Source organism: Bos javanicus, chromosome 7 (genome assembly GCF_032452875.1).
Source record: "Bos javanicus breed banteng chromosome 7, ARS-OSU_banteng_1.0, whole genome shotgun sequence".
NCBI lineage: Eukaryota > Metazoa > Chordata > Mammalia > Artiodactyla > Bovidae > Bos > Bos javanicus.
The window spans coordinates 80939271-80951500 of NC_083874.1; the positions used below are offsets into that span (position 1 = coordinate 80939271).

The 12230-nt window shown below is 44.3% G+C and overlaps 1 long non-coding RNA gene across 1 annotated transcript; it reads left to right on the forward strand.

The window, feature by feature from the left end:
• Positions 1-2: 2 nt before the first annotated feature.
• Positions 3-11348, forward strand: LOC133251631 (uncharacterized). The gene is made up of 5 exons (XR_009737709.1): positions 3-91; positions 1093-1137; positions 1596-7351; positions 8956-9061; positions 10532-11348. It is a non-coding gene; the product is annotated as an uncharacterized LOC133251631 (long non-coding RNA).
• The last annotated feature ends 882 nt before the right edge of the window (positions 11349-12230 follow it).

The following is a 12230-nucleotide window of genomic DNA, read 5'->3' on the forward strand; positions in this document are numbered from 1 at the left end:
GCCGCCTGGCCACCGGCCGGACCCGCCCCAGCTCCAAAGGGCACTGAGCCGCTGTCCCCAGCCCGTATCCCGCGCCCTGCTGCACCAGGAGGTAAGATTTAAGAGGCCAGGAATGTCGCGAGGAGAGTGAAAGGGAATTCTTCACTGAATCTGGGGCAACCGAGGTTGGCAAAGCTGGAACCAGCTCGGGTTTCTCACCTGTAAAGGGGAGATAGCACTTATCCCAGAGGACTGTGCAGAGAATTAGTGAGATGTAGTACAAAACTCACGGGCTAAGGGGACATGGGTGTTCGCCAGGTAAACTAGTGAGGTTACTGTCTGCCTGAAGAACTTGACAAGTGATGGGGAGTTAATAATTAATTAGTTACATTTTCTCCAGAGGAGGGTAGACCTTTCGCTTTAGAAGTTGATTTTTAAACTGTTTGACTTTTCTTTCTTTTTTTCTGCTGTACACTGCCAGGTAAGGGTGGGCAATCACTCCTCCCATCCCTAGTTCAAAACCCACCTTCTGGTTCTTAGGATAATATAATGGCTCAAAAAAAAAAAAAAAAAAGCCCATTACTCATCATTTTGTTATGAAATACGCCCACAGCCAAACACAGAAAGAGGGGCTGATTTTTGCTGGCATATCAGAGGCACCCAATAAGGGAAGGCAACCTTTTGATTTTAATGTAGAAAATAAACTGTTGCTGTGTTGCAAAAGAGCTCAACAAATCCCAAGAGAATTTCTTCTTGATGCGAGACAGAATCTAGAATATTAAATAAGATTTCTCATTGTCAAACTTTAGCACACATAAGCTTTGTAGAGCTGAAATCAGTGATTCTACAGAGCACTCCCCATTGAGGAAACAGTGACACCAGAAAACCTACAACATGTTATAGAGCCAGAGATGCTGTATTAGGAGGACCGGCTGCATCTGGGAGGGCATTCAGGGGTGAGGAAATGGGCGCCTGGAGGGTGTGTTGGGCAGGCAGCTGATGTAAAGGAGCAGTTAAGGTAGCTGAGTACCTGACTTGAACTCAGGGCTCCTGACTTACCACAAAGTCTAATCGACTCCAACAAATCAGTGCTGCTTTTTCATCCCTTTGCAGATGGCCTGCTAAGACCCAGCTTGGAGCATCTGAATGGAGATTCTGGTAATTTTGCTTCTTTTTTAAAAGCGCTTTTAACATAAGAGAGGAATGAAGGAATCATGAACATGATAGCTTTTCAGGATCCTCTGTGGGTAGGTTTCTGTCCCATATGAGCTTAAGAATTGAATGCATTCAGTTGGGTAAGTAGGAAGTTTGACTTCTATAAAGTGACTTTTTTAAACAAAGTAAAACTTATGCTTCCAGGATGGTCCCCTTATAAGTTGCTTTTCAAATAACAGTGTTATTAGTTTTATCATTTTTGTCATTCCTCATTAGAAAGTACCTCTAGAGTTCTTTATAGCATCTTGGCAGATTGGATTATTATTCAGCAAATACTCACTCCATCTACTGATAACTCCACGGGAGGCACTTACTGGTGTGTGGCTTGGCCATGTGACTTGCATTTTATAGAATGTGAGGAGGTAACGGTGTACCAGTTTGAACCTAGCCCTTATTTTTAGGGACATCTGACCTCTGCAGTGAGAAGATGCTGTGCCTGAGCCGCTGCCCCACGAGCATCTGGGTGCCGGGCTGCATTCACGTATTGCAGAGCCATTCCAGCCGACCTGCAGACTTGCAGCCTGAAGCTGAGCCATGCAGCAGACATGCAGACTCCTGAGTGGGATCTGACTATTTATTTTTGTCTGTCACTGTGATTGGGGGATTGTTACATAGCAATGCCTAACAGTTACATGTGCGAATTTCATTTATTAATATTTCAGAAAATTTATTAAGTTATTGGAAATAAAACATGTGTTTATGCTGAGTTTTATTGTTTGGGGTAAAAAAAGTGGTGACTAACATAATAATATGTATGTACTTGCTTTATATGTATACTTGACTTTCCAAAATGATTATCTGGAAAAGGACAGCCTGTGTCTGTATATGTACGTCTAGGAATGTATGACCAAAGAAGCAAAGTACACAAAGTCACCACTGTGCTTTGTTATATGTATTATCTCCTAATTAGGTGTCTTGATTATGGTTTCTTAGCTTTTGTTGGTTTTGCACCAATTTTCAGTTTCATAGACTCTGCCTGAAACTACTGTTCTTATGGGTTTTTTTTTTTTTTTTGAATAGCATCAGCATGTGTGAACATTTGCTATATCCTTCATCTGTCAAAGATTTCTGCTATTATGTTTGAAGAAAAGGCTTCCATTCTTCCATTTCTGTTTAGAGACATCTTTTGAAGATGAGCTGGTCTGAAGCCAGCTTGATTTTAGAAGGTCATGCGTAAGAGCAGGAAAGCTGTTCGGGAAGAGTAGACAGAATATGATAATCACTAGAATAATAAGAACATCTTAGGATGTTGGAGTGCAAGGGAAACGAGACAGTCAGACCCCCTCATTCTGGACATGAGGAAATGAGGTATTTACCCTGGGTCACATTGTAAAGGTAATGGTCAGGCTCTGAGGAAACTGAGAACAGGGAACATGAAATATAAGCAGAGGGAAAAAAAAGTGCTTCCCCCCAAAGCGGACCCTCCATCAGAAATTTGAGAGCAAGCAGTTTATTTGGGAGAAAACTGCAGAAAGCACTTGTAGGAGAGTCAAAGTGTGGTCCCCAGACCAGCAGCTTCAGCATCACCTGGGATTCTGTTAGAAATGCAGAATCGGCCCACCCCCAGCTTGCTAAGTCAGAAAAGAAAGAAAGAAAGTGAAGTTGCTCAGTCATGTCTGACTCTTTGCAACCTCATGGACTGTAGTCTACCAGGCTCCTCAGTCCATGGAATTTTCCAGGCAAGAGTACTGGAGTGGGTTGCCATTTCTTTCTCCAGGGGATCTTCCCAACCCAGAGATTGAACCCGGGTCTCCTGCATTGCAGGCATATGCTTTACTATCTGAGCCACCAGGGAAGGATGTTAAGTCAGAAGCTGCATATTATTCTATTTCCCAAGGGAGTCCTAAGCATATTAACCTTTGTGAAGAACCTGCCTGAGTTATTCCTCCCAGCGAAGTGGGAGCTGGGATTTTCACCCTCCAATTCCCATCCTTCACTGCTGAGGGCTGCTTCCCAGCTGAACTCCTCAGCACTCCTGATTTTAGGGCGAGAGCAGCTCTACGCTGAGAGCTGTGCCTCCGTAGGGAGGGAGGAGGCTCTCAGCTTGTACTGAAGCTGGGATGGAGAGTGCCGAGGGGCTGCAGGCAAGGTGCCGAGTGATACTTTCTGTCCTGAATTGATGTTCAGAGACTTCCCAGGGGCAGCTGGGAACTTTTTCTTCTTATGAGATGAACCCCAGGCAGAGGGTCTGGTAACAACGTATTTCATACAGAGATGAACTTTATTAGCTACCAGTTTCTATCTCTACCTTTGGTATAGGTTAGGAAAGGTGCCAGCTCAATGTTTTCAAATTCAAATGATTAGGGATGTGGTTCAAAGTGTAAATATGAAGTTTCTAAACAAAAAAATTCTGAATTGGTTTCCATATATTTCAAGTGCCAGCTTATTGCCTGGAGCGTCATTGCTCCTGGATCCTCTTCATGGGGTCACACTGACCTTAGGAAATTGGACTGTCCCATTTAGCATCTGAAGCCTCAAGCCAGCCTTTCTCCTGTTTGTTCCCATGCCTTCTGTGTCCGAAGCTCTTAAACAGACAAGCATTAGGTGTACAAGCCAGGTGTCACCTGGTGTGTGGAGTGCAGCACTTTATTCTTTGAACAAAAGCCATGTGTATTAAGTCCAGTTTTTTCACTTCGCAGGGTTTGCTTGGCCTCGCCTTCCGGAGGTGCAGTAGTAAAGAATCTGCCAGCTAGGACAGGAGAGGCAAGAGACACAGGTTCAATCCCTGGGTCTGGAAGATCCTCTGGAGTAGGAAATGGCAACCTACTCTAGTATTACTTGGAAAATTCCGTGGACAGAGGAGCCTAGCAGGCTATAGTCCAGGGAGTCACAGAGTTGAACACCACTGAGTACACACACACACCCCTTCTTCCCAGGACCTGCTCAGTGGAGGCTCCTGGACACCACTGCCACTGCTTGACAGTTTGCTGGACTCCAGGGTCTGCTTTCAAATATGGAGTCAGCTTTGTATCTCTGGAATAGCCCCACTTGGCCATGGGGTTTAATTCTTTTTACATGTTGCTGAATTCTCTTTGCTAGTATTCTGTTAAGGATTTTTACATTTACAATTTTGAGAGAAATTAATCTGTTTTCTTTTCTTTACTGTCTTTGGTTTTGGTGTCAGGTTCATAAAAAGAACTGGGAGGTGTTCCCTCTGTATTCTAGAAGAAATTCTTGTTCAAACATCTGTTAGAATTCTGCAGTGAAGCCATCTGAGCTACTCATAACATGCTATATAGCCCTATGAAGTATTATATTATTATTAATATATTATATTTTTATTATATAATGGGTGTTATTATATTAATAATTACCATTTTGTAGATGAGGAAACTGAAGCAACTTGCCCAAGATCACACAACTAGGAAATAGTAAAGCCAGGATTCAAACCCAGTAGTCTTGCTGCTGTCTCAACTAGGCTGAGAAAGTGACCAATGGGGTCCAATGCAGTTCAGTCGCTCAGTCGTGTCCAACTCTTTGTGACCCCATGGACTTCAGCACACCAGGCTTCCCTGTCCATCACCAACTCCCGGAGTTCACTCAAACTCATGGCCATTGAGTTGGTGATGTCATCCAACCATCTCATCCTCTGTCGTCTCCTCCTCCTCCTGCCTTCAATCTTTCCTAGTATCAGGGTCCTTTCCAACGAGTCAGTTCTTCACATCAGGTGGTCAAAGTATTGGAGTTTCAGCTTCAGCATCAGTCCTTTCAGTGAATATTCAGACTGATTTCCTTCAGGATTGACAGGTTGGATCAGTTAGGAAATGAGAGGTGACAGTTTACCTACATCTGTCTAACTTCAAGGCCATGCTTCTTCTAGTCCAAGCTACTTTCGTTCACTCATTCATTCAATCAGTACATATTTATTGAGTGCCTACTGTGTCTCAGGGACTGTTCGGGGCATGGGATAAATGAATGATGAATGAAATAGATTTAGTCCCCAACTTTATAGAGTTCATTGCTTAATAAGTAATATGCGAAAGTGCTACAAAAATGTAATTCATTCTAAGAAGTATGAAACGATGATAAACATGTATGGAAACTAGCTGATGGCTGTGGGAAACTCCTCAGATTATATCTTGCAACTGACCATTTACTAAACGTGAAGGTCACTCCTGATTTGTGTTTGTAAACAATCACAGACCTTCAGAACAGTGGAAGTACCATACAAAGATGTGCTTGTTGCCGTCCAAGTGTCCTGCTCCTAGGCCCTTACTGTGGACAGAGCTATGAAGTGTGTGTGTTTTTCTGTCTATGGTGGGTTGAATGATGGTCCTCCCCAAAGACCGTGTCATACTCACTAGAATGGCTCCCCATGGGCCCATCCACAATGGGTCTAGATGTGGCTGTCACTCTGTAGTGAGTGGGAGAGGGCAGGGGCCGACCCCCGTTGAGTTCAGAGCTCACCTTCCAGGACCAAACGCATCTTTAACCACGAGGAGCCATCAGCCAGGGCTTGGTGACTAGAGCAGTGCTAGAAGGCTAAAACCTACCTATTTCATTTAGGAAGAGGCCTGTACCTAAGCATTAGAGGCATTTCCTGGTGGTAAAATGGATATTTATCCCCTATTAGAGAGATATCCATCTGCTGAGAAAAAGCTCCAGATTAAATTTCAAGGATGAAACAAGATTTGTCCTGACAGGTACATAGATCCTCAAAGACTATGTAATAACCTCTTATAAAACAGTCATAAATTATTTTTTATGGCAGTTCCCCACTTTGTATAGAGCCTTTATGATTTGTGCTTAATCATATACTGCCTTAAAATTTAGAATTGTTTAATACCAGCATGTCTTTTCTCTCTAAGGAGATTCATGCATCAGCCATTTCATTAAACATATTGTTTTAAATGTATAATATTGACCAGACACTGGGCTAAGCATAGGTAAGGCCCCCATTCTCAAGGAACTCTGTCTGGTATTTAAATCAGTAATGTGGTGTGGAAAAGGCACATCATAAGATACTGTACACAGTGCATGAGGACATTGAGAGGGGAGGCTGTCCTCCACGTGGCCATCCCCAGAAAGTCCTCATTGCTCTGTCAAGCAAGCAGCAGGACCTAAGCATCCTGAGCAAAGGAGAATGCTTTTGGGCCTCCCAGAATTGGCTAAATATGTTGAACCAGGCTTGACAGTGGACAGGTACAAAGACTTTGCTGCAAGGTTGGGACATATGGCCCTGCCTCTGCTGCTTCCTTCCTTGTGGACCTTGGTTAAGCTCTAAAGTCTCAGGAGAGAGCATCTATCTGACTAAGCTTAATTCATGTCTTCTCATGGCCCTAGGACTGGGGAAGAGAAGAGCACAGTTTCAGTAGAGATTGAGACAGGTACCTGGAATTACTTTCTCTTGAAGATTAAACAGAAGAAGTTATTTCCCCAAAAGAAATTGATCTCTGATTTGGAATGGAGAATGGAAGCTAGATGAATTTTTAGAATTATCAGTGACTTGTACAAAGGCATTCAGGCATTGGGAAGACATAGGGAAAGGCAAGTTCTTGATAATGTTGATCAGCAGCTGGATCAAGCCTCACCTGAAACCAACATACTTTGGAACTTTCTAATTTCATGACCAGAAAAGTCTTTTCTATGGCCTCTTCTCCCCTACTTTTTTTTTTTTTTTGCTTAAGACAAAACAACCAAACAAACAAAAAAACATGTTTGAGTTTGGGTATCTGTCATGTGTAACCAAAAGATTTCTAACCAATACATACCCACTCCCCATTGTTCTTACACAATTGCTGGTAGTTTTTTATTTTTCTTTTATTTCCTATGGAAATATTCATTTCTATTTTTCCAGTCTCTGAGTGACATCCATACTGCTCATTTTTAGCTCATATCAGGTGAGTGACACAACTCCATAACAACATTTTTAAGTCATTTTTCTCAAATAGGTGATATGCTTTTATTACAATGTTTGATTACAATGCTTTGTAGCATCCTAATAAAACCAAGGTAACACACATTGGAAATAATTTTTTTCTTACAGCAATTTTGAAATGTTTTTCAGCCATCCAGCTGACTGGGCTAGAGATACGAAGCCTCCACAGTCAACAGTGTGTCTTTATATCAGGCAACTGCTTGGACCCCACCAGGTCTCCCTGGTCTGAGCCCTGCCTGGGTGCTATGGGGCATACACAGCAGCATCAAAGAGATCCAGGTCAGTTCCTGTCCCTACAGGAGACCGAAAAAGTAACCTGACTTGATGTAATGCCACGTTATCCTGGGGGCTTCAGTTACTAATTAATTCACAAGAGAGTCTGCCTAGGACAGCCACTCTAATTATTCCAATTTTTAAATGAGGAAAATAAGGTCAGAAATTTACCCTGCATTGTCCACCTAGTTCGGTTCAGTTGCTCAGTCGTGTCTGACTCTTTGGGACCCCGTGGACTGCAGCTCTCCAGGTTTCCCTGTCCATCACCAACTCCCGGAGCTTGCTCAAACTCATGTCCGTCGAGTCGGTGATGCCATCCAACCATCTCATCCTCTGTCATCCCCTTCTCCTGCCTTCAATCTTTCCCAGCATCAGTGTATTTTTCATTGAGTCAGTTCTTTGCATCAGGTGGCCAAAGTATTGGCATTTCAGATTCAGCACCAGTCCTTCCAATGAATATTCAGGGCTGATTTCCTTTAGGATTGACTGGTTGGATCTCCTTGAAGTCCAAGGGACTCTCAAGAGTCTTCTCCAACAGCACGGTTCAAAAGCATCAATTCTTCAGCACTCAGCTTTCTTTATGGTCCAGCCTAATCCGCAATCAAGTCCATCTAATCAGTAATCGAATCTGAATTGCTAAGTAACTCTGCCTCTTGAGTCACTCATTCAAGGTACTGCAATCCTTGCCATTTACCATGTTATTTTAATGTATTAAACAATTTCCTAATACTTACCATTTAGCATTTGAAAAGAAAACAATGTCCCATAATGTAGATACTGACATCTCTTGGATTTTTCATTTAGGATCTTTTTCTCTTGATTTTATCACATGCAGAGAAAACAGAAGAGAGAATTAAATTTTTGTTAGAAGGCAGTAATTCATAGGTCAGAAAAATCTTGGTTTACAGATTGGAACTAATGAAGACAAACGTTTTAATAAATCTTAGAATGTATTTCCTACCTGTTGGAATTACAACTGTCTTGCATATTCTCTCCTCTATGGAATCACATATGTAGCCTGGGATATCTAAGGGACATAAACATAGGCCATCATTTCCTTACTTTTTTATTCTTGTCACTTGAATTAGGTCAGTAGAAGTTTGGAGGCAAAAGACATAATCAATTAATCTTTCAAAATCCTAATATGAATGGGAGTAGGTAGCCAAGTGGGTCCCTCAGCAAATGTTGAGAGCTTATCCCTGCTAGAGCTTACATTCTGGTAAGGGGAGGCAGACGCTGATAAATGTGTGTGTGTGTGTGTGTGTGTGTGTGTGTGTGTGTGTGTGTGTTTTGGAGAAAAAACAGGAGAGGGTAAGAGGTAGGTGGGCATGGTTGCAACTTTACACAGAGTGATCAGGAAAGGCTTCCCTGAGACCCTGACAGTTGAGCAAAAGTCAGAAGGAAGTGACTGAAGAGCCATGAGGCCTCTCTGGGGGAGCAGGTTGTCTTTAGGAGTGCTCCCTGATGTCCCTGTCCTCCTTCTTCTGTTCATGTGGGGAGACTGCATCTCGTATTTCCTGGAGTATGAACTGATTTCACCAGTGAGACATAAGTAGCAATGAAGGGTGTTAAGAGTCAGGGCATGACTTGTCATGTTCCCTTCTCTTCAGACAGTGAGTCCACATAGAAGAGTCCCCTGAGGATGCATCTGGATCGGGACATCATGGGCCAGAGCCAGCAGCTAACCCAGAGACTCTGCTGCTGTAACCCTGAAATGTGAGAGTTGTTTGTCACTGTGGCATTCCCTGGGTTGTTCCGACTAATGCAGCAGTGTTCTGGATGAGGGAACAGCAGTGCCAAGGCCCTTCTCTATGAGTGTGCCTGGCATGTCTGAGGAACAGTGCAGAGGCTGTGTGGAGCAGATTGGGCAGGAGAGTCCTGAGATGATATCAGAAAGGTGATGAAGGGTGAGACAGGTTGTGCAGGGCCCTCAAAGCCATTGTAAGGACTTTTGCTTTTAATCTGAGTGAAATGGGGAATTGGGGAGTTTTGAGCAGAGGAAGCGACTTCACTTTCACTTTTCACTTTCATGCATTGGAGAAGGAAATGGCAACCCACTCCAGTGTTCTTGCCTGGAGAATCCCAGGGATGGGGGAGCCTGGTGGGCTGCCGTCTATGGGATGGCACAGAGTCGGACACGACTGAAGCAACTTAGCAGCAGCAGCAGCAGAGCAGAGGAAAGATAAGATTTGCATTGCGTTTCAAAAGGATCATTCTAATCATTCTGTTGAGAATAGATTGCAGGGGGCAAAGTGCAAGAAGTGGAGTAAGGAGATCACTGGAGGTCATGGTATGCTTTCCTGATGGAACCCAAGGGCCTGGGAAACAGGGCGTGGAAGCAGGAGTGGACCCAATCACTGCCGCTTGTGCTACTTGGGAAATGTATGATTCCAGTCCTTGCAACTCACAGCTCAGGGATTTGTGAGTGTATATCTCCTGGTTCCCAAAGAGGGACACTTCTGCTGGGGGAGTCCAGCAAGCATTCCAGTCACTCCAGTCTCCTTGTGCCAAGAGACCAGCAGGAAGGAAAGATGTCACCATCCTGGCAGGGGAAACTGATCTAAAACTCCAGGAGTAGGCTGGACTTTGGGGGAAGGCAAAAATCCATTTGGCATGCAGTGATTTGGGGAGCATCTCTTGGTTCTTCCTTGCCTGGTTTTGGTGATAAATAGATCTTGCAGCAGCCATGTCCTTTGAAGGGCATGATGACCAGGATAAACAAGCTCTTCAGGAATGAGGACACTGTTCACTCACCATGTAAACCGCCTAAGCCCATAGAGGTGTGCTGCTGCTAAGGCGCTTCAGTCGTGTCCGACTCTGTGTGACCCCATAGACGGTAGCCCACCAGGCTCCCCCGTCCCTGGGATTCTCCAGGCAAGAACACTGGAGTGGGCTGCCATCTCCTTCTCCAAGGCATGAAAGTGAGAAGTGAAAGTGAAGTCGATCAGTCGTGTCCGACTCTTAGCGACCCCATGGACTGCAGCCCACCAGGCTCCTCCATCCGTGGGATTTTCCAGGCAAGGGTACTGGAGTGGGGTGCACTGCCTTCTCCGTAGAGGTGTAGCCAGGGGTAATCTAGAATGGGTAATTGAAGAGGGTGATTATTAGCATCATCACAAACTGAAACCAGCTGCAGTAGCAGGGTACAGTTTGTCTCATAAATTTTCTCTTGTGAGTTTTCTCCAGGAAAAGAGACCAGCTAGAAACTTGGAGCAGCTATTCCAAGGTCATCAGATTTTCTGTACAAAGCAAGCAGATCTGAGCAGGCAAGGGGCGGATTTCAGTGAATTTTGTGGTGTGCTGCACACAATACCCCCTGCAGGACCCAAACATTCATTCTCCAAGTTACCAAGCGTGTCCCCATTCTTGGATGACACCTGGGCACCTTTCCAGGTATTGCCCTTTGTGGACGGGAACTGCCAGGATTTTATTTATGTTCCCTCCCCAAGGGGGAGTCATTTTTGCTGACTGGCTTACTTGCGGACTATAAGGACCTGGCCTGTTGCCTCAGTCTGGGACATCTCTGAAGAGCACGCCTGGTTTAGAATCTGTGTGATTGGCTGAGGTCTCTGTTGTACTTACATCAGAGTTCAACTGCATCTGCCCAGTCTGCTTCTTTCCTTTCTAGGATAGACAGAATAATGAATGGCTTCCCCCAGGTGTCTAACCCTACTTCCCAGAAGTCATAAATGTGTTACCTTACATGGCAAAAGGAATTTGCAGGTGTCATTAAGTTAGAGATGTGGAGATAGAGAGATTATCCTTGGTGGACAAGTGTCCTTCTAAGAGAGAATCAGGATTTCAGAGAAAAGAGACGATGCTATGCTGCTGGTTTTGAAGATGGAGAAAGGGGCCACAAGCCAAAGAATGGAGGTGGCCTCTAGGAGATGAGAAAGTCAAGAAAACAGATTCTCCTCCAGAACTTCAGAAAGAAGGCAGCCCTGCTGACTGATTTTGGACTTTGATCTCTAAAACTATTAAACGATAAATTGTGCTGAGTTAAGCCTTGTTTGTATTATTTTGTTTGTTTGCTTTTTACAGGAACAATAGGAAACACACAATACCTTATAGGTACTATGTGGGATAAACACTCCCCAGTAAACTTTGAACATGCAAACCTTTGCACGGAGTCTGTTCCCCAGGGAATCTGGCTTATGCTATACAACCTGTGGGCAGATTTTTATTAGGAAAAGAATCCTGCGGGTGATCAAATCAATCTAGTGGCCAAGAGTTTTAGTTTCCACCTGAATTGGACAATAATCTACACGTGATCTTCCCAGGTGGCTCAATGTTAAAAAAAATTTGCCTGCCAATGCAGGAGAAGGGAGTGGCATCCCACTCCAGTACTCTTGCCTGAAAAATCCCATGGATGGAGAAGCCTGGTAGGCTGCAGTCCATGGGGTCGCTAAGAGTCGGACATGACTGAGCGACTTCACTTTCACTTTTCACTTTCATGCATTGGAGAAGGAAATGGCAACCCGTTCCAGTGTTCTTGCCTGGAGAATCCCAGGGACGGGGGAGCCTGGTGGGCTGCCGTCTATGGGGTGGCACAGAGTCAGACACGACTGAAGTGACTTAGCAACAGCAGCAGCAGCAGAAGATGTGGATTTGATCCTTGGGTCAGGAAGACCCCCTGGAGAAGGAAATGGCAACCCACTCCAGTAGTCTTGCCTGGGAAATCCCATGGCCAGAAGAGCCTGGTGGGCTACAGTCCACGGGGTCGCAAAAGAGTCAGACATGACTGAGCAACTAAACAATGAAGTCCACAGATAAACTGGTCCCAGACTCTCCAGCAGTTTTCATCATCTCAAGGCTTTTTGGAGTTAGAAAGTCCTTGGATGCACTTTGTTTTAGATCTAAGATTAGAGGTAAAGTAATTGTGCAA